Source organism: Rhincodon typus, chromosome 2 (genome assembly GCF_021869965.1).
Source record: "Rhincodon typus isolate 14 chromosome 2, sRhiTyp1.1, whole genome shotgun sequence".
NCBI lineage: Eukaryota > Metazoa > Chordata > Chondrichthyes > Orectolobiformes > Rhincodontidae > Rhincodon > Rhincodon typus.
The window spans coordinates 100,103-122,914 of NC_063333.1; positions in this window are offsets into that span (position 1 = coordinate 100,103).

A 22,812-nucleotide genomic window follows, 5' to 3' on the forward strand; every position below is an offset into this window, starting at 1 on the left:
TACCAAGAGACACAACCAATTCTCCCTGGTCTCAGTACACATGGACACAGGACACAAGTTCGACTGGGACATCACATCCATAATAGCACAAGCCAAACAGAGACATGCCAGGGAGTTCCTGGAGGCCTGGCATTCCAACCGGAACTCCATCAACAAACACACTGAACTGGACCCGAATTACAGACCAATGAAAAACGCAACCGAAAGTGGTGCCAACCACCCCAGCAAACTGAGGCAAATAAATAACGAGTGAGACAGAACACCAATGCTTCACCTGAGGCGCACTGATGATGTTACCGAGCAAGGGTGACAAAATGTCTGCAATGAAACACATCAGTTCGGTGAGCAAGTCTACAACCTGTTTAACCTTTGTTCATAAGACAATCCCTCCATACCAGGGATCATCCTAGTGAACCTTCTCTGATCTGTCTCCAATGAAATAATATCTTTCCTGAAATAGGGGGGCCAAAACTGCTCACAGTACTCTAGAGTTAAATCTGCTTTCTCTCCGCGGATGCTGCCAGACCTGCTGAGTTGTTTCCAGCAATTCCTGTTATTGTTTCTGATTTCCAGCATCCGCAGTTCTTTGTTTTTTTTCCACAATATTGCAGATGTGATTTCGCCAGCACCTTATACAGCTGCAGAAAGACTTCTCTACTCTTATACCCCAACCCCCCTGAAATAAGGGCCAACATTCCGCTAGCATTCCTGATTCCCTGCTGCCCATGTGTGCTTGCTTTCTGTGTTTCATGCACAAGTCTCCTCAAGTCCCTTTGTGCTGCAGCTTTCTGCAACTTTTCCCCATTTAAATAATAGTGTTCTTTTGTTCTTCCTTCTAAAATGAACAACTTCACATTTTCTCACATTATAATAAACTTGTAAACTTTTAAACAGTTGCAATCCCTGTAGAACCACACTGGTAACAGGTCACCAATGTGAAAAGAACCCACTCACTGTTTCCTGCCTATGAGCCAATTCTCTATCCATGCCAATATACAGCCTCCAACACTGTAGGCTCTTTCCTTATGACTTAACCTTCTGTGAGGTACCTTGTTGAACACCTTCTGTCCAAATACAACACACCTACTGTTGAAGGGTTTCAGCCTGAAACGTTGACTTTCCTGCTCCCCTGTTGCTGTCTGACCTGCTGTGCTTTTCCAGCCTCACACCTATAGACAACACATTTACTGGCTCCCCTCTATCCACTCTGGTTGAGACTTCCTCAAAAAACTCTAATAAATTAGTCAGACACGATTTCCCTTTCATGAAGCCATGTTGACCCTGCTCAATTAAATTATGAGTTTCCAAATATTCTTCTATTATTTCCTCAAGAATTGATTTCAATATTTTTCTAACAATGAATGTTCAGCTAATCAGCCTATAGTTACTCACTTTTTGCCTCCCTCCCTTTTTGAATAGGGTGTCACATCAGCGGCTTTCCAATCTTCTGGCACTTCTCCAGAATCCAAAGATTTTTGGGAAGTTAGAGCTGATGCACCCCCTATCTCTGTAGATACCTTTTAGGATCCGTGGAGGCAGGTCCCAGGCCCAGGGGATTTTTCTGCCTTTAGCCCCATGAGTTTGTCTAATACTATTTTTCTAGTGATGGTGATGCTACTTAATTCCTCCCCTGTATACTTTACTATGAATGGGATGTTCAAAGTATCTTTCATTATAAAGACTGATGCAAAATATCTCCTCTGCTGTTTGCTTGTTCCCCAAAACTGTCTCCCCAGATTCATTTTCTAAGGGGTATATGTACACTTTGACCTCTCTCTTGTCTTTTACATATTGCAAGAAGCTCTTATAGTTGGTTTTTATATTCCTCGCTAATTTACTCTCGTGGTTTATTTTCTCTCTTTTTATCATTATTTTGGTCCTGCTTTGCTGGATTCTGAATTTATCCCCATCTTTGGGGCTATCACTAACTATCGCCTCCTCATATGCTTTTGCTTTCAACTTAATAGTCTCCTTAAGTTCTTTGATTAACCATGGTTGGTTTATCCCTCTCTTAATATTTATCCGTCCTTACTGGGATGTATTTTTGCTGAGTCATGAACTACCTGCTTAGTTACTGTCATTCCTGCTAATCTATCCACTCAGTTCACTTTAACTAACTTTATCCTCATTTCATTGTAATTCCCTTTATTTAACTTGTTTCATCTGCTATGTACCTGGCCTGCAATATTTCTGGGGCAAGTGTTTACAGGAAGTTGTTGGTGTCCATTTCAGCAGACAGTTCCCTGAATCAGCTAACATACTCCTCACTGCTTGCTGCATTCTGAACTCGGCTTAAGATAAACAAAAATAATTGACTAAAACCCCTGTATCTGAATGACAAGCATAATCAGCAGCAAAAGTGGCAGAAAGAGCACTCACTGTAATGTGAGGGTGAACGAGGAAGTCCCAGCTCATTGTCGATTCAAGTTCAGCTCTCCACCTCACTGACACTCTGCTATCTCTTCACCAGAGAGTTTCACACCCACTGAGCTGCTTGAGGCTACTCCCTGATCCCTGGACACTAACTGGTGCCTGATGAAGTGAGTTGGCAAATGGAAATGGAAATGTCTCGTAAATAATGCTCCTTTCTGTGTGAACAACAAAAGCTGACTTTGAGTTCCCAAACTCTTTGGAGTTGGACAAAGCCTCAGTGTTTGTTAATTAGCTCTCCCCCAATCTCCTTGTACATTGCTGTATGCACACAGCACTGTCCCCACATCATTCACAGAAGCTGCTCTCCACCTTTCACACATTGGTCTGAATTCCCAGCACCAACAAAGAGAGTTCCAGCAGTAACAAATCAATGGTAAACCCTTCGTTCTAGAGAATTCTCTCACCCCAGCCAACATGACACAACAAGAAGCTTCCACACCAAGCTCTAATATCCAGGTTTACTGATGGAGAACTGGAAGTAATTAGCTAAGGGAGCAGAAATAGCTTAGGGCGAGAAACAAAGGAGAAGGCTCAGGACAGTCAGACAAAGACAAAACGTTGAACGACATTGTCACTTCCAGCACCTCTCATCCTCTTCTCCACTTCCTGCCACCTCCTTCTTTTGTCCTCCATATTATCAACATCACCCACTTTCATCATCTTCCTCCCCACATCCTTCTCTCTGCCTCCTTCCCCCATGCATTCTCTTGTCCCTGAATTTCCCCACTCACTGAATCCCCCTCACGCTGAATTTTTTTTTATTTATGCACGGGATGAGGACATCGCTAGCTAGGCAGCATTTATTGCCTATCCCTAATTGCCCAGAGGGCAGTTCAGAGTTAATCACATTGTTGTGGGTCTGGAGTCACATGCAGGCCAGACCAGGTAAGGATGGCAGTTTCCTTCCCTAAAGGACATTAGTGAGCCAGATGCAAAAACAAAGTTGCTGGAAAAGCTCAGCAGGTCTGGCAGCATCTGTGAAGGAAAAAACAGAGCTAACATTTCGGGTTCTGAGGAAAAGTCACCAGACCTGAAAGGTTAACTCTGTTTTTTCCTTCACAGATGCTGCCAGACCTGCTGAGCTGTTCCAGCAACTTTGTTTTTGTTCCTGATTTACAGCATCCGCAGTTCTTTTCGTTTTATTTAGTGAACCAAGTGGGTTTTTCCCAACAATTGGCAATGGATTCATGATCGTCATTAGAATCTTAATTCCAGATATTTATTGAATTCAAATTCCACCATCTGCCATGGCGGGATTCAAACCCAGATCCCCAGAACATTATCTGTGTCTCTGGATTAACAGTCCAGCGATAATACCACTAGGCCAACACCTCCCCTGTAATTACAATCGTATAGAAGAGAAACAGACCTTTCAGCCCAACTCATCCATACCAACCAGAGATCCTAATTTAATCTAGTCCAATTTGCCAGCATTTGGCCCATATCCCTCTAAATCTTTCCTACCCATATGTCCGATCCATCCAAATGCCTTTTAACTGTTGTAATTGTACCAGCCTCCACAACTTCCTCTGATATTTCATTCCATACACGCACCACCTTCTGCATGAAAAGGCTGCCCCTCATGTCCCTTTTAAATCTTTCTGCCCTTACCTTAATCCTATGCCCTCTAGTTTTGGACTCCCCTACCCTGAGGAAAAGACCCCTTGGCTATTCACCTTATCTATCCCTCTCATGATTTTATAAACCTCTATAAGATCACACTGCAGCCTACTAAGCTCCAAGGATAAATGTCCCGGCCTATCCAGCCTCTGCTTATAACTCAAACACTCCAGTCACAGTAAAATTCTTGTTAATCTTTTCTGAACCCTTTCCACTTTAATAACTTCATTCCTATAACAGGACAACCAGAATTGTACACAGTGCTCCAAAAGTGGCCTCACCCATCTCTTGTACAGCTGCAACATGATGTCCCAATTCCTATACTCGATGCTCTGGCCATTGAAGACAGGTGTGCCAAACACCTTCTTCACCACCCTGTCTACCTGTGATGCCACTTTCAAGGAACTATGTACCTGCACCCCTACGTCTCTCTATTTGACCACACTCCCCAGGACCCTTACATTGACTGTGTAAATCCAGCCCTGGTTTGTCTTACCAAAACGTAACACCTCACAGTTATCTAAATTAAACTAATTAATTAATTAAACTAATGAATCTATACTCCATCTGCAATTCCTCTGCCCATTGGCCCATCTAATCAAGATCTTGTTGTACTCTTAGATAACCTTCTTCACTGTCCATTATGCCACCAATTTTGGTGTCATAGACAAACTACTAACCATGCCTCCTATATTCACTTCCAGATTATTTGTACAAATGGAAGAGATGCTTTCCCTTGAAAGCCCTAGGATTTTCAGCATAAACTGGCAATCACCTGCAGCATTACCACCCAGCAATAGGGTCAACCTATCTGTAGCAGATTCATGCCCTGACATAGACTTCTCTTCCTTCACAATGTATGTTTGTTGAGGTATCTTCTCCTAAAACAGCCCTGTCTCATCAATTTGTTCAACATTGTCACATGAGGAGCAGTTGAGGACTCTAGGGCTGTATTCAATGCAGTTTAGAAGGATGAGGCGGGGAATCTCATTGAACCTTACAGAATAATGAGAGCCCTTGGTAGAATGGATGTGTGCAAGACGTTTCTACTAGTAGGAGAGACTAGGGCTGAGGGCACAGACTCAGCCCCTCCTAAAATATTTCAGTCAAAGCATCCGGAAATTAATTTGCTGCATCAGGATCAGCACTAGCAGCTTCACTTTGCATTTTAATATTGTGCAAATTTACCCTCCCTTTAAATCTATTAAACCAACCTCAACTAGCAACAAAACATTCTCTATTACTTTCAGCACCACACTTAGACTTCAAGTCACTACAGGCTTTTTGCCTTTTCTTGAAAAAGTTTTAGTTTAACTGGTGTTAATACTGATCCTCAGGACAAACAATTAAGAATGTTTCCATTTCTATCACAAATCCTTTCCATAGCTTCGTAGTTACTGTAACCTTCATCAGCACAAGCCCTTCACTGCTCCAGAATGCATGCACTGTCCTATAAAATAGTCCCAACTGTGGAACAGCTAGGACCTATTTCATTTTCAATGTTTGCTGGCATTTTGCTTGACCAGAATGCTCAGTTATGTCAACTTTCACCTCCATTGTCATGAGACCAATTAGAGTAGAATTAGGCCATTTGGCCTATCAAGTCTACTCTGCAATTCAATCATGGCTAATATGTTTCTCAACCCCATTCTCCTCCCCTCTCCCCATAATCCTTGATCCCCACTATTAATCAAGAACCCATCTATCTCTGTCTTAAATATACTCAATGTTGTGGCCTCCACATCACACTGTGGCAGTGGGTTTCACAGAGTCACCACCCTCTAGCTAAAGAAATTCCTTCCCATCTCAGTTCTAAAAGGTCATCCCTTCACCCTGAGGCTGTGCCCTCAGTCCTAGTCTCTCTTACTAGTAGAAACGTCTTCCGCACATCCATTCAACCAAGGGATCTCATTATTCTGTAAGGTTCAATGAGATTCCCTGCCTCATCCTTCTAAACTCGATCAAGTATAGACCCAGAGTCCTACTACTGCTCCTCATGTGACAAGCCCTTCATCCCCAGGATCATTCTTGTAAACCTCCTGTGGACACCCTCCAAGACAAGCATGTCCTTCCTTAGATACAGGGCTCAAAACTGCTCACAATATTCCAAATGCAGTCTGACCAAAGCCTTATACAGCATCAGCAATTGATTCCTTTTCTTGTTTTCCAGTCCTCTCAAAATGAATGCGAACATTGCCTTTGCCTTCCTAACTGCCAACTGAACCTGCATGTTAACCCTAAGACTATCTTGAACTAGGACTCCTAAGTCCCTTTGTGCTTCAGATTTCTGAAGCCTTTCCTCATTCAGAAAATACTCTATACCCCTATTCTTCCAACCAAAGTGCATAACCTCATACATTCCCATACTGTTGGTTTTGTGTTTCTTCAATCCACTATCAGAGTTGTGTTTTGGCAACATGATAATTACCCTATTGAAACCCAACTGGGCATATGATCAGGCAGCATTTCTGCAAAGCTGCAGAGTAAAAATTTTTAATACTTTTGAACAGCCAAGTTGTGCTCTGCCCAGAGTATTGTAAATTCTGCTGCTTCTGCATATACACAATCCTACCCGGGATATCCAACCACATGGTTTCTCATTGTGGTAGTGGCTACTACATGTGTCGTTCTTGTTTTTGCTGATGGTCACTGCCCACTGTCACTTTGACAATGAGAGCTCTGCCCAGAGCCGGGCTGTAAATCTGAACCTTACCTCAACTTTACTCCTGCTTTTTAATTTCCTCTCACCAATTCCTGTAAAATAAGAAATAAATTATTTCAAAGACAACGGTCTCAGATTTCACAGATTCATACAAGCACAGTCTTCCAAATCTGCACCAACATAACTACCACTAAAAGTGCACTAATCCCAATTTCCTGTGCTTGACTTCACCTGACGCAGCACTCCGAAAGCCTGTGATTTCAAATAAACCTGTTGGACTATAACCTGGTCTATATCTGAGGAGTTGCAAGTTGATTGATTTATTGTCACGTGTACCGAAATACAGTGAAAAGCTTTATTTGCATGTAGTACAGGTGGATCATAGTAAGCAAGGGTGCTGAACATTGTGCAATCATCAGCAAATATCCCCATTTCTGACCTTACGACTGAAGGTCATTGATGAAGCAGCTGACGATGGTTGGGCCTAGGACACTACCCTGAGGAACTCCTGCACAGATGTCCTGGAGCTGAGAGGACTGATCCCCAAAACCATAACCATCTTCCAATGTGTCAGGTACAACTCCAACCACTGGAGAGTTTGCCCCCTGATACCCATTGATTCCAGTTTTGATCAGTGTCCTTGATGCCATACTTGGTTGAATGCAGCCTTGATGTCACGCTAACCTTATCTCTGGAATTCAGGTCCTTTAACACTGTGCTGTACCTACCCTGAAAGTATTTAAAGAGGGACATGTTGAGAGAGATTTGCTTTTGGTTTAAAAGAGCTTTACTCTTTATATAACCCTGTGCTGTACCTGTCCTGGGAGTGTTTGATATGGAAGGTATAGGCAAAGCATTACACTGCTCCCAAAATCATACAGTACGGAAGAGGTGCTTCAGTTCATCAAGTCTGTACCACCAGAACTACTCTAAATCGACTCGAGTCCAACTCTCCAACACTAGGCCCACAGCCCTGTATGTTATGACACTTCAATTGCTCAATCTATTTTAACAATTGTGAGGTTTCCTGCCTTTACTACCCAGGGCAGCACAGTGTCTGCGTGGGTTTCCTCCGAGTGCTCCAGTTTCCTCCCAAAGTCCAAAGATGTGCAGGTTAGTTGGCTTGGCCATGGTAAATTGCCCGTAGTGTTCAGGGATGTATAAGTTAGGTAAGTGAGCCATGGGAAATGTACAGTTACAGGGAAAGGGTCAGATGATGGATCTGGGTGGGATGATTTTTGGAGGTTTGGTGCGGACTTGTTGAGCCAAATAGTCTGTTCCCAGACTGCAGGGATTCTGTGATACCGTTCAGGCACCCTTTGGGTGAAAAACCTCTCAAATCCCGTGAACCTCCTGCCTTACACACTAAAATTATACCCCCATGTTATTGACCCTTCAACTAAGGGGAACATCTGTTTCCTATTCACCCTGTCCATGCCCCTCAATCTTATACACCTCATTCAGGTCCCCCCTCAACCTACTGTGCTCCAGAGAAAACAGCCCAAGCCTATCCAGTCTTTCATCATTGCTGAAATGTTCCATCCAGACAACGTCCTGGTGAATCTACTGCAATCACATCCTTGCTGTAGTGCGGTGACCAGAACTGCATACAGTATTCCATCTGTTACCTAACCAAAGTCCTCTATGGCTCCAACATAACCACCTTGCTCTTATAATCTATGTCCCAAAACTGGGGAAGGTAAGTGTCCTTCGTGCCTTCTTAACTACCCTGTAAACCTGCTGTGCCACCTTCAAGGATCTCTGAGCTTCTGGGTGTCTTGCTGTGAACTCCCGGTGAGATGCTTTTAGTGTTGGGTGTGGTTGAGACAGTTAGGAGGTGTGGTTATGTGGGAACAGTTTATACTGATGACTGGACCTGAATTCTCAGAAATGCCAGCCTGTCGTGTATTTTTTGAGAACGTAGGGTTTCAGAAGGCTGTGCCTCAGCCTCTGATTTTCACCGTGGGGTGAAAGAGGGGGCTCTGTGCTGGAGTTGGAGCTGGGCTGAGTTTTTCTCTGTGCTGGTCTGACCCTGAAGCTGCTGTACATGGTGGTGAGGAGAGAGCAGGTTGTTATTGCAGGGACTGAGATGGCTGTGTCGAAAGTACACATGCTTTTGTCTGTGTGTGCTGCTGAATCTGTGATGGGGAGACTCAGGCTAGCTGCTTCTCCTCTAGCTCATTGCTGTCTGACCTGTTGGATGTTGACAGTTAGCTGCGTATTGCCTGGGCTCTGAGGCCTCCTTCTGACTCCAGCGTCTAACTGCAGGATCCACCGGGGGCCCAGTCCTTATCCGATCGACAAGCAGCAAATAACCTTGCCTCCTCGCTCATGTCTGAAGTGAGCATCATTCTCCGTATAAAACACCCTGTCTTCATTCACTGTGCAGGTAACACACTCACTCCCATTCCCATTCAGATGCTTGCCTTTTCTCTGTCAGTTCCTCCTTCACTTTTCCATACCCCATGCTTCCTCCCCCTGCCCCATGCCCCTGTCCCTCTCCTCTCTCCCTCTCTCTTACCTGTCCAGGTACTAATCCAGATGTGCTCCTGATGTTCGCTCCTCAGGCCCCACAACAGAAAGATGAGCCACAGAGTCAGAGTGAAGGAGACTAGGCCTGAGACACAGAGGAACTGTAACCATCCAGAATCGAGTGCAACACTGGGGAGAGTGACAGACATTCTCTAGACGGTCCCCAGGCAGTGTTTCCCACAGCCCCGGCCCTCCCCACCCTACAACGTGTTAACTCTTCGTATGCTGCTGTGCCAGTGGAAGGCTGCGAGAAAGTGCTCACAATTGGGACGGGAGGCAGGAGTTATTGTCTGGTCCACGTGGAAAATTGGAGGCTGTTTCTTGAAAATATTTGGAAAGCAAACAGAGGGATGGAGCCAGAGAAAGAGGCACCGCCTTAACCCACTGGATGAAGCATTAACCCATTCTACTCTGTCAGGCTCCCAGTGACATGGGAAGTTGCTAGTCCAGTCCAACAAGGATGTACATCACGAAAACAGTGAGATCAAAAAGACAGAACAGAAATGGCTCAAGTCGCACTGAAGCTAGTTATTCATTTTACACAGGAGCTGGGTGTCACTGGCTGGGCCCAGCATTTATTGCCCGTCCCTAGTTGCCTTTCTCAAGGAAAGTGGGGGTGAGCTGCCTTCTTGAACCACTGCAGTCCACCTGCTGTAGGTTGACCCACAATGCCCTGTGGGAGGGAATTCCAGGATTTTGACCCAGCAACACTGAAGGAACAGCGATATATTTCCAAGTTAGGATGGGCTGAGTGACTTAGAGGGGGATTTGCAGGGAGAGGTGTTCCCATGCATTTGCTGTGGGCCCCCTCTCCCTGTGCCAGGATTAATGTCCAGCAGTTCCATCATGCCACACAATGCGTATTGCACATACAGCCTCTGTCACAGGAGGGATTGGCGGGGGGAACTGCATGGTAGGGGTATACGGGTAGCCTGCAGACCAGGGCAAGAGGTGTAGGGAGGAAAGACCATATTCAAAAGCACCCAGAAGGCAGCAGTGGGAGGAGGAAAGGAAGATCCTGAGACCAACAGTCCATGAGCTGATTACACAAGCTCAATAATGTAACCTAGAGGAGAGATCAGCAAAGGGTGATCAACCCTAAGACCACAACGCCAGACTGGGATCCCCAGAGCACAGACCGACTTGTGTTACAATGGTGGCATTTTACAAAGGATGGTGGGGTTTATGAACAGGAACGTCCCTCACCGCTGACGCTCCGACAGCGCAGCGCTCCCTCAGCGCTGACCCTCCCTGCGGTAGGTGGTGAGGGAACCAACAAGACGGAAATAAACAGACTGCTACATACTGCAGAGATGTCCTGGAGCTGAGATGATTGACTCCAACAACCACGACCACATTCCTATTAGTCAGGTATGACTCCAACAACCAGAGAGTTTGGCCCCTGATACCCATTGATTCCAGTTTTGCTCGGGCTCCTTGATACCACACTCAGTCGAATGCAGCCTTGATGTCAAGGGCTGTCACTCTCACCTCACCTCTGGAATTCAGCTCATTTGTCCATGTTTGAACCAAGGCTGTAAATGAGGTCAGGAGCTGCTTGATAGCACTGTTAATAGCACCTTCCATCACTGTACGGTGGTCGCTGTTACTGATACTGTACAGACAGATGCATGTGCAGTCAGCAGATTGGTGAGGACAATTCTGCCACAAGTCTTGCAAGAGCCCAATCGCTCAGACTCCAGTAAGATTCTTACCTTTGGGTCATCCTCAGTGATTACCTTCCCAACTTGGCGATAGCACATTCACTTGCTTCATCCAATAAATACTGCAAACAACTGTGGTCCCAGCATTGGTCTCTATGACATTCCATTTATTACAGGCTGCCAGTGTGAAAATGACCTGTTTATCCAAACACACTGTCTTTTACTAGTTAGCCAATACTCTCCTCATGCCAATATCCAAACTGCAACACCATTGGCTCTTATCTCACTAAGTAGCCTAATGTGTGGTAGTTTATCAAACACCTTCTGAAAATTGCAATATATTATACTGTCAGAACTCACTGCCCTGATATTTCCAGAGTCACCACAAAAGTTAAACATTTTCAAATAAGTATACAAAAGTCCCCAATCTATCTGATTTCCAGTCACAAGTTGACAGAAAGGACAAACCAGGTTTCTCTACTTATCTGTCACTCGGAGATAGCAAATACTGCGGATGCTGGAGTCAGAGACAACACAGTATGGAGCTGGAAGAACACAACAGGTCAGGCAGCACCAGAGGAACAGGAAAGTCAACATTTCAGGTCACTTTCCTGCTGCTCTGATGCTGCCTGACCTGCTGTGTTTCTCCAGCTCCACACTGCGTTCTCTACTTGTATCAAGAATGATTATGCATTACAGATGAATAGAGTCTAGTTACAGGTAAACAATTTGAACCATCAGCATATAACTCTTAAGTGTTAAAACTCTAATTCCCTTACAAACTCCCCTTTCACACACACAGACACATACTGACTAAATGAAAGTATGGATGTTATGGATAGAGGAAAGGACAATGAAAGTAGTTCAATGGTTTCTGTTTATAGGGATCTGCTGAGAATACCCTTGTGCTTCTTCTCATATTGCTGTGGGTCTGGAGCCACATGTAGACCAGGCCAGTTAAGGATGACAGATTTCCTTCCATAAAGGATATTCCAACAACTGACAATGGTTTCCTGACACTTAATTCCAGATTTTTTTAAAATTCAAAGTCCACCATCTGGTGTGGTAGGATTCGAACCCAGATCCCCAGAACATTATCTTGGTCCCCGGATTAACAGCCCACTGATAATACCACTAGGCCATCACCTTCCCTCTAAACAAGAATCTACCTCTGCCTTAAATGTACAAGTACTCTGCCCCCACAGTTTTCTGTGGCAAGGAGTTCCAAAGACTCACAATCTTTGGAAAGAACAAATTTCTCCCCATCTCAGTCTTAAATTGGTGCCCCTTTATTCTGAGGCTGTGTCCTCTGGCTATAAACTCTCCAATGAAGGGAAATATCCTCTAAGCAGTTACCCTGTCAAGCCCCTTAGAATTCTATTTGTTTCAATGAGATTACCCCTCACTCTCTAAACTCCAATGAATAGAGTCCTAAGCTACTCTTATACTTGAACCCTCTTAAAATAAACATTCCATTAGCCTTCCTGATTACCTGCTGCTCCTGTACTCATATGACAGTCCCTCCATACCAGGGATCATCCTAGTGAAAACTCTGTGAACTGCCTTCAAATTAAATGATATCTATCCTTAAATAAGGGAACGAAAACTGCTCAAAGTACTCCAGAGTTAGTCTACCCAGCACCTTGTACAGCTGCTGTAAGACGTCCCTTCTCTTATACCCCAACCTTTTTGAAAAAAGGGCCAACATGCCATTTGCCTTCCTGACTCCCTGCTGCTCCTGTGCGCTAGCTTTCTGTGTTTCATGCACAAGACCCCACCAAGTTAATTTGTGTTACAGCCTTCTGCAGTTTTTCTTCTTTTAAATACTCTGTTCTTTTGATCTCCCTTCATCTCCCAACTTTTTACCTACCTATAGAATCATAGAATCCCTACAGTGTGGAAACAGGCCCTTCGGCCCAACAAGTCCACACTGACCCTTGGAGCATCCCACCAAAACTCATCCCCCTAAAACCCACACACCCCTGAACACTACTGGCAATTTAGCATAGCCAATCCACCTAGCCTGCACATCTTTGGACTGTGGGAGGAAACCAGAACACCTGGAGGAAACCCACGCAGACACGGGGAGAATGTGCAAACTCCGTACAGACAGTCGCCCGAGGCTGGAATCGAACCTGGGTCCCTGGTGATGTAAGGCTGCAGTGCTAACCACTGAGCCAATGTGCCGCCCACGAAGTTAATATAACAATGTCTCTCCATAAATGGTCTGTATTCCTCTTAAAACCTGCCTTCCACCTATTTTTGTGATGTCTGCAAATTTGGCTACAGTGATTTCACTGCCTTCAAAGAACAAGGAACAAAGAAAATTACAGCACAGGAACAGGCCCTTCGGCCCTCCAAGCCTGCGCCGATCCAGATCCTCTACCTAAACCTGTCGCCTATTTTCAAAGACAACAAGGTGCAGAGGTGGATGAACACAGCAGGCCAAGCAGCATCATAGGAGCAGAAAGGCTGACGTTTCGGGCCTAGACCCTTCATCAGAAATGGGGGAGGGGAAGGGGGTTCTGAAATAAATAGGGAGAGACGGGGAGGGGGATAGAAGATGGATAGAGGAGAAGATAGGTGGAGAGGAAACAGACAGGTCGAAGAGGCGGGGATGGAGCCAGTAAAGTTGAGTGCAGGTGGGGAGTTAGGGAAGGGATAGGTCAGTCCAGGGAGGACGGACAGGTCAAGGGGGCGGGATGAGGTTAGTAGGTAGGAGATGGAGGTGTGGCTTGAGGTGGGAGGAGGGGATAGGTGGGAGGAAGAAGAGGTTAGGGAGGCGGGGACAAGCTGGGCTGGTTTTGGGATGCGGTAGGGGCAGGGGAGATTTTGAAGCTTGTGAAGTCCACATTGATACCATTGGGCTGCAGGGTTCCCAAGCGGAATATGAGTTGCTGTTCCTGCAACCTTCGGGTGGCATCGTTGTGGCACTGCAGGAGGCCCAGGATGGACATGGCGTCTGAGGAATGGGAGGGGGAGTTGAAATGGTTCGCGACTGGGAGGTGCAGTTGTTTATTGCGAACCAAACGTAGGTGTTCTGCAAAGCCGTCCCCGAGCCTCTGCTTAATACTGAGATACAGTCTATTAGACTAGACGGGATTGAGGTTCATAAGGAGGAGGTGTTAGCAATTCTGGAAGGTGTGAAAATAGATAAGTCCCCTGGGCCAGATGGGATTTATCCTAGGATTCTCTGGGAAGCTACAGAGGAGATTGCAGAGCCTTTGGCTTTGATCTTTATGTCGTCATTGTCTTCAGGAATAGTGCCAGAAGACTGGAGACTAGCAAATGTTGTCCCCTTGTTCAAGAAGGGGAGGAGAGACAACCCTGGTAATTATAGACCAGTGAGCCTTACTTCGGTTGTGGGTAAAGTGTTGGAAAGGATTATAAGAGATAGGATTTATAATCATCTAGAAAGGAATAATTTGATTAGGGATAGTCAACACGGTTTTGTGAAGGGTAGGTCGTGCCTCACAAACCTTATTGAGTTCTTTGAGAAGGTGACCAAACAGGTGGATGAGGATAAAGCGGTTGATGTGGTGTACATGGATTTCAGTAAAGCGTTTGATAAGGTTCCCCATGGTAGGCTATTGCAGAAAATACGGAGGCATGGGATTGAGGGTGATTTAGCGGTTTGGATCAGAAATTGGCTAGCTGTAAGAAGACAGAGGGTGGTGGTTGATGGGAAATGTTCATCCTGGAGTTCAGTTACTAGTGGTGTACCTCAAGGATCTGTTTTGGGGCCACTGCTGTTTGTCATTTTTATAAATGACCTGGATGAGGGCGTAGAAGGATGGGTTAGTAAATTTGCGGATGACACCAAAGTTGGTGGAGTTGTGGATAGTGCGGAAGGATGTTGCAGGTTACAGAGGCACATGGATAAGCTGCAGAGCTGGGCTGAGAGGTGGCAAATGGAGTTTAATGCAGAAAAGTGTGAGGTGATTCACTTTGGAAGGAGTAACAGGAATACAGAGTACTGAGCTAATGGTAAGATTCTTGGTAGTGTGGATGAGCAGAAAGATCTCGGTGTCCATGTGCATAGATCACTGAAAGTTGCCACCCAGGTTGATAGCGTTGTTAAGAAGGTGTACAGTATGTTAGGTTTTATTGGTAGAGGGATTGAGTTTCGGAGCCATGAGGCCATGTTGCAGCTGTACAAAACTCTGGTGCGGCCGCATTTGGAGTATTGCGTACAGTTCTGGTCACCGCATTATAGGAAGGATGTGGAAGCATTGGAAAGGGTGCAGAGGAGATTTACCAGGATGTTGCCTGGTATGGAGGGAAGGTCTTATGAGGAAAGGCTGAGGGTCTTGAGGTTGTTTTCGTTAGAGAGAAGAAGGTTAAGAGGTACTTGATAGAGACATACAAGATGATCAGAGGATTAGATAGGGTGGACAGTGGGAGCCTTTTTCCTCGGATGGTGATGCCTCGCACGAGGGGACATAGCTTTAAATTGAGGGGTGATAGATATAGGACAGATGTCAGAGGTCGGTTCTTTACTCAGAGAGTAGTAAGGGCGTGGAATGCCCTGCCTGCAAAAGTCGTAGACTCGCCAACTTTAAGGGCATTTAAATGGTCATTGGATAAACCTATGGATGATAATGGAATAGTTTAGGTTAGATGGGCTTCAGATTGGTTTCACAGGTCGGTGCAACATCGAGGGCCGAGGGGCCTGTACTGCGCTGTAATGTTCTATGTTCTATGTTCTATGTTCCTTGGCACAGAAAGCGGTAGGGGCAGAGTCCTTGTGTTTCAGGCTGAGAGAGACAGATTATTGATTAATTGGGGAATCGAGTAATGGGGAAAGGGCAGGAAAGTGGACATGAGGAATGTCACGTTACCTTGATTCTAGCGGAGCACGCTTGAGGAGCTGAATGGTCTGCACCTGTTTCCTATTTCTTATTTCATTGATTCCACCAACATTGACCCTGAGCAGTGCCCAGTCTACATCAGATTACCCTGGAATTGGGAAGGTGTTTTCAGAAATTTGAACAACAGCTGAATGTAATGTTCCACACTGCTGCGATGCAGCAAATGCACAAGGCATTTTCTTCACTAACAGAATGTGGCATCAAGCCACAAGGCTGTTTGTCCTCCCAATGTACTGTGATCTATGAGTTTCAGTGCCAGGGTGATGCCAGCTGAGCGGACCATTACATCCCAGTGACAGGCACCTTGTGCTCAACCAGCTCGCCCTTGTAAGCCTCAGAATAGTATATCGACCATTGGAGGTGATTCTGCTAAAGGAAAGCATTTACTGATTAATCCAGACTGTGCTACGAGTTGCATTGGAGAGCTAGGTCCTTAGTGTGCTACAGCTTCATTATCTGGAGGGAGACTGAGTCACAGTAAGTGGCCTGAGGAGGTAAAGTGAGGAGCTCTGTGATCCCACAGCCTGGGTATGGAATGTGCTGTCTGAAAGGACAGTAGAAATTAGGAGAAATAAGCAGAAATAATTAGGAGTTTTCTAAAGTGATATCAGAGAAATATGTGAAGCTAAAATGTTTACAGGGATGTTGGGAATGTGCAGGGGGAGTGGGACCAATCAGATTGAACTTTCAAAGAGCTAGCATGGAGATAGAGGGCAGAGTGGGCCCCTCCTGAGCTGTATAATTCTGTGTTTCCTGTTTAGTATTCAGGAAACACACTGGTAACATTGAAGTCAGCAAGAACACAAGACTGGGATTCCTATATTAAACCTTGCTCAGGAAGAAATCCTTGGTGCCTGTTGCTTTGGTTTGACTTGATCCAACCTCTCAAAAAAACATAGAACATAGAGCAGTACAGCACAGTACAGGCCCTTCGGCCCATGATGTTGGCTGAACTTTTGTCCTAAACCTAAGGTCTATCTAACCTCCACCACTACCTTATACTATCATCCATATGCCTATCTAATAGCCGCTTAAATGCCCCTAATGAGGCCGACTCCAGTACCCTCTCCAGCAATGCATTCCACGCCCCGACCACTCTCTGAGTAAAGAACCTACCTCTGACATCTCCCCTGTATCTACCTCCACTCACTTCAAAACTATGCCCCCTCGAGTGGAAACTGGTGAACCAGTGTGAAATGTTATGTGTGGAGCCTTGGTGTTCCCCCTCATCTCTCTCTGAACCTGTCTGCCCAATGACAACCTGCCCCTGTGTCCAGCGATGGGTCCAGTGCTGATTTAGTCCTTGTTTTTTCTCTGCAGAAGAGAAACAAACGCATTGAGATTAAGAAGCCACCAGTCGCTGAAGTGAATGCTCATGTAGAGAGTGACACGTCATCACAGGAACCACAGAGTGAACGTTTACGAAGGAACAAGAAAAGGAAGTCGAGGAAAGCAACCGGCCTTGAGGATCCCTCTGCTCAACCACAGGAGGTTATGGTGTGTCTTGTTACTGTTCGTTATCGCACAATATTCCAGTGACAGGGACAATTCTGTTATCACTGGGAGTTAAATCCTGGCTGTACTTTATGGGAATGGGACCCTGTCATTACTGGACCTGGGTATTTAATTGCTATGAATGAATGTGTGACCATTGGGCACTGGCACACCTTGGGTGGTGATGGAGGGTTTTTTTTTGAAAAGTCAGTGGAGTATGACAAGGTGAATTTATTCAAGTTTGTACCATATATATGTGGGAGAGGTCTTTAGGTCTAGCTCGGAGACTGATAACACTAATACGTGATATATAACCTGAATCCATGGGTGTATTTGCATATGAAGTGCCCAATTCCATTTTTTTACTGCAAAAGCTTGGGTCTCGCAACACCTTAAGGGTATTCTCGGTGTGAATCTTAATTTCTTTGGTGTGCTCACTCCATTGATGAATTATTTCCTTAGCTTCCTTTAGAATTTGTGTCCAATCCACTGTTAGGTGTGGACTTGATGTTAATTTAGTGGCGACATACTTTAACAGTTCTCCGTGCATATCTATCCCGTGGGATTGTAAGATTTTCTTTAATCACCAGGTTTATCAGCTACTGGAGTAAAGTTTGTTTGTTGAGAGCAGATGTAAAGTCACATTGCTGATGGCTGTGTTGTGAACCTTCAGAGGACATTGTTTCCAACCTTTGCTGTATTTTCTGGCCACAGTCACTACATAGTATGTCTGTCCAAAAGGGCATACTGAGTGAAAGAGAGATGGTTTACAGTAAAAATAGACCACAAGCAATTTTCAGATGTGACAAAATGTAATTTTTAAGCTTTTGTTTGATTACTTCTTCTGGACAGGCCCAATGATATCCCACTTGGTGACACTGAAATAAATCAATTCCTCTCGTAGTATCATTCATAATGATTGCGTGATTCTATGGGTTATTTAACAATATCCATGTATTTCCATGACATTTGCCAATGTTGTGAACCTTCCTCAGTGGATAGGCATTCTCATCACCATACACAAATTGCTGGAAAAGCTCAGCAGGCCTGGCAGCATCAAGAGAAATCAGAGTTAATGTTTCAGGTCTGGTGACCCTTCCTCAGAACTGATGGTAGCTAGGAAAATGTCAGTTTATATGCGAAGATAGGGTTGGGGGGGGAGTGGGTAAGGATCAAATGATAGGTGGGGATAGAGCCCAAAGAGAGAGAAGAAATGTTGGACAGACAAAGGAGTTGCTAACGATCAGGCTGGGAGAGTGAATAGCCGTTAATGGGGACTCTTAGTGACTAACAACAGGGGGTGTGTAATGGTAGACTGTGATAACAAGGTCTGGTGTGTGGGGTAGGGGGCTAGGGCATGGGAGAGTTCAGGCCCTAAAATTATTGAGCTCGATATTGAACCCGGAGGGCTGCAGGGTCCCCAAGTGGAAAATGAGGTGTTGTTCCTCCAGGTTGCGTTGGGCTTCACTGGAACACTGCAGCAAGCCAGAGACAGAGATGTTGGCCAGGGAACAGGATGGTACATGAAGTGGCAGGCAACAGGTAGCTCAGGGTCCGTTTTGCGAGCAGGACGTAGATGTTCTGTGAAGTGGTCGCCCAGTCTACACTTCGTTTCCCCAGTGTTGTGAGCAGCGAATGGAGTAGACTAGATTCTGGGAAGTGCAGATAAAGTGCTGTTTCACCTGGATGGTATGTTTGGGCCCTTGGACACAAGAGAGTGGGGAGGTAAATGGGCAGGTGTTGCACCTTTGCCGGCTACAGGGGAAGGTGCCACGGGGCTGTGGGGGGGTGTTGAAAGTGAAGGAAGAGTGGACCAGGGCATCCTGGAGGGAATGGTCCCTACAGAATGTAGACAGGGGAGGGGAGGGGAATACGTGTCTGGTGGTGGCATCTCATTGGAGGTGGTGTCTGGTCATCTTCAGAATGTGGATACTGGTGGAATGGTAGGTGAGGATAAGGGGAACCCTATCGCTGTTGCGGGAGGGAGGTGTTGAATGTACATTGCGCAATGCAGAGGTCAGTGCGTCAGACTACAACAGCACCACCTTTATCGGCAGGCTTAATAACAAAGTCAGGGTTAGATCTAAGCACATGGAGTGCAGTCAGTTCGGAGGGAGATAGTTTGGATTTGGTGAGGGGGCAGAGAAATTGAGGTGACTAATGTCACGTTGACAATTCTTAATGAACAGATCGAGTTCAGTTAAAAGGCCAGAGGGAGGGGTCCAGGTGGAGGGAGAGTGTTGGATCTGGGTGAAGGGGTCGGGGGATGGGGAGAGGAGTCTTTTCCAAAGAAATGAGCATAGAGGCAAAGACAACTGAAAAAGGGTTTGACTTCATGTCATTTCTGGATTTCACTATGGCGAGGATGCAGAGGGATAAGTGTAGACTGACTAGAGGGGAGGCCATATTGGATTTGGTGCTTGGCAACGAACCAGGTCAGGTATCAGGTCTGTTGGTGGGAGAGCATTTCGGCGGTAGTGATTGCAAATCCCTGACCTTTACTATAGTCATGGAGAGGGATAGGAGCAGATGGTATGGTAAACTATTTAATTGGGGGAGGGGGAATTACAATGCTATTAGGCAAGAACTGCGGAGCACCAATTGGGAACAGATGTTCTCAGGGAAATGCATAAAAATGTGGAGGCTGTTTAGGAAGCAGTTGCTACAGGTACTGGATAGGTTTGTCCCACTGAGGCAAGGAAGGGATGGTATGGTGAAGCAACCTTGGATAACAAGGCACGTGGAACATCTTGTCAAGAGGAAGAAGGAAGCTTACTTAAGGTTGAGGAAGCAAGGATCGGACAGCACGCTTGAAGTCTACATGGTAGCCAGGAAGGAACTGAAGAATGGACTTAGGAGAGCTAGAACGGGGTATGAAAAAGCCTTGGCGGGTAGGATTAAGGAAAACCCCAAGGCGTTCTATACTGATGTGAGGAACAAGAGGATGGCCAGAGTGAGGGTAGGGCCAATCAGGGATAGTGGAGGGAACTTGTGTGTGGAGTCAGAGGAGGTAGGGGAGGTCCTTAATGAATACTTTGCTTCAGTATTCACCAGTGAGAGGGATCTTCACATTTGTGAGGACAGCATGAAACAGGCTGATAGGCTTGAACAGGTTGATGTTAGGAAGGAGAACGTGCTAGAAATTTTGAAAAGCATGACGATAGATAAGTCCCCTGGGCCAGAAGGGATATATCCAAGGTTATTACGGGAAGTGAGGGAAGAGATTGCTATCCCTTTGGCAATGATCTTTGCGTCCTCGCTGTCCACTGAAGTAGTACCAGATTATTGGAGGGTGGCAAATGTTATTCCCAAATTCGAGAAAGGGAAGAGGGATAATCCTGGGAATGACAGACCGGTCAGTCTTACTTCTGTGGTGGGCAAATTATTGGAGAGGATTCTGAGAGGTAGTATTTATGATCATTTGGAAAAGCATAGTTTTATTAGAGATAGTCAGCATGGCTTTGTGAGGGGCAGATCATGCCTCACAAGCCTTACTGAATTCTTTTGAAGGATGTGAAGAAAACACATAGATGAAGGTAGAGCAGTGGATGTGGTGTATATGGATTTTAGCAAGGCATTTGATAAGATTCCCCATGGTAGGCTCATTCAGAAAGTAAGGAGGCATGGAATTCAGGGAAATTTGTCTGTCTGGATACAAAACTGGCAGTCCAATAGAAGACAGAGGGTGGTAGTAGCTGGAAAGTATTCAGCCTGGAGCTCGGTGACCAGTGGTGTTCCACAGGGATCTGTTCTGGGATCTCTGCTCTTTGTGATCTTTATAAATGACTTGGATGAGGAAGTGGAAGGGTGGGTTAGTAAGTTTGCCGATGTTACGAAGGTTGGTGCAGTTGTGGACAGCGTGGAGGGCTGTTGCAGGTTGCAACGGGACATTGACAGGATGCAGAGTGAGCAAAGAAGTGGCAGATGGACTTCAACCCAGAAAAGTGTGAAGTGTTCATTTTGGAAGGTTGAATTTGAATGCAGAATACAGGGTTAATGGCAGGACTGTTGGCAGTGTGGAGGAACAGAGGGATCTTGGCGCCCATGTCCATAGATCCCTCAAAGTTGCTACACAAGTTGATAGGGTTGTGAAGAAGGCGTATGATGTGTTGGCTTTCATTGGCAGGGGAATTGAGCTTAAGAGCCGCGAGGTTATGCTGCAGCTTTATAAAACTCTGGTTAGACCACACTTGGAATATTGTGTTCAGTTCTGGTCACCTCATTATAGGAAGGATGTGGAAGCTTTAGAGAGGAGATTTACCAGGATGCTGCCTGGAATGGACAGCAGGTCTTATGAGGAAAGGTTGAGGGAGCTAGGGCTTTTTTCATTGGAGCGAAGAAGGATGAGAGGTGACTTGACAGAGGTGTACAAGCTGATGAGAGGCATAGATAGAGTGGATAGTCAGAGACTTTTTCCCAGTGTGGAAATGACTATTACGAGGAGGCATAATTTTAAGGTGATTGGAGGAAGGTATAGGGGAGATGTCAGAGGTAGGTTCTTCACACAGAGAGTGGTCGGGGCGTGTGGAATGTGCTGTCGGCAGTGGTAGTGGAGTCAGATACTTTAGGGACATTTAAGTGACTCTTGGATAGGCACATGGAGGATAGTAAAATGTAGGGTATGCAGGGTAGTAGGAGAATAGGCCAGCACAACATTGTGGGCTAAAGGGCCTGTACTGCGCTGTACTGTTCTATGTTCTATGTTCTATGTTCTATGATATCTGGTCAGCATGGATGAGATGGACTGAAGGGTCTGTTTCCATGCTGTATGACTCTTTAATTTTAAAATAAACTGAGGCCTTTGTCGAGTACAGAACATTCATCATCGGAGAGCAGAAGGTTAGTGAATACCTGACAGGAGTTGTGGTTGGGGGAGTGGATGAGACTCCAGAGGGCATGGGTATCTCTGAGTTGTTGCATCATATGCGCATATCTCAGGCTTGCTGCAGTGTTCCTGTGAAGCTCAACTCAAGCTGGAGAAACAACAGGGACCCTACAGTCCTCTGGACTCAATACCGAGTTCAATAATTTTAGGGCCTAAACTCCCTCATGTCCTCGCCCCCTACCCCACACGCCAGGCCTTGCTATCACATAGCCCGCCATTACACACCACCTATTATTAGCCACTAACAGTCTCCATTAACAGCTATTCACCTTCCCAGCCTGATCATTATCCACTCCTCTGTCTGTTAAACTGTTCCAGAACAAAGAACAAAGACCAAAGAAAATTACAGCACAGGAACAGGCCCTTCGGCCCTCGAAGCCTGTGCCGATCCAGATCCTCTATCTAAACCTGTCACCTATTTTCCAAGGATCTGTATCCCTCTGCCCCCTGCCCATTCATGTATCTGCCCAGATACATCTTAAATGACAATATCGTGCCCGCCTCTACCACCTCCGCTGGCAACGCGTTCCAGGCACCCACCACCCTCAGCGTAAAGAACTTTCCACGCATATCTCCCTTAAACTTTTCCCCTCTCACCTTGAAATTGTGACCCCTAGTAATGGAGTCCCCCACTCTGGGGAAAAAGCTTCT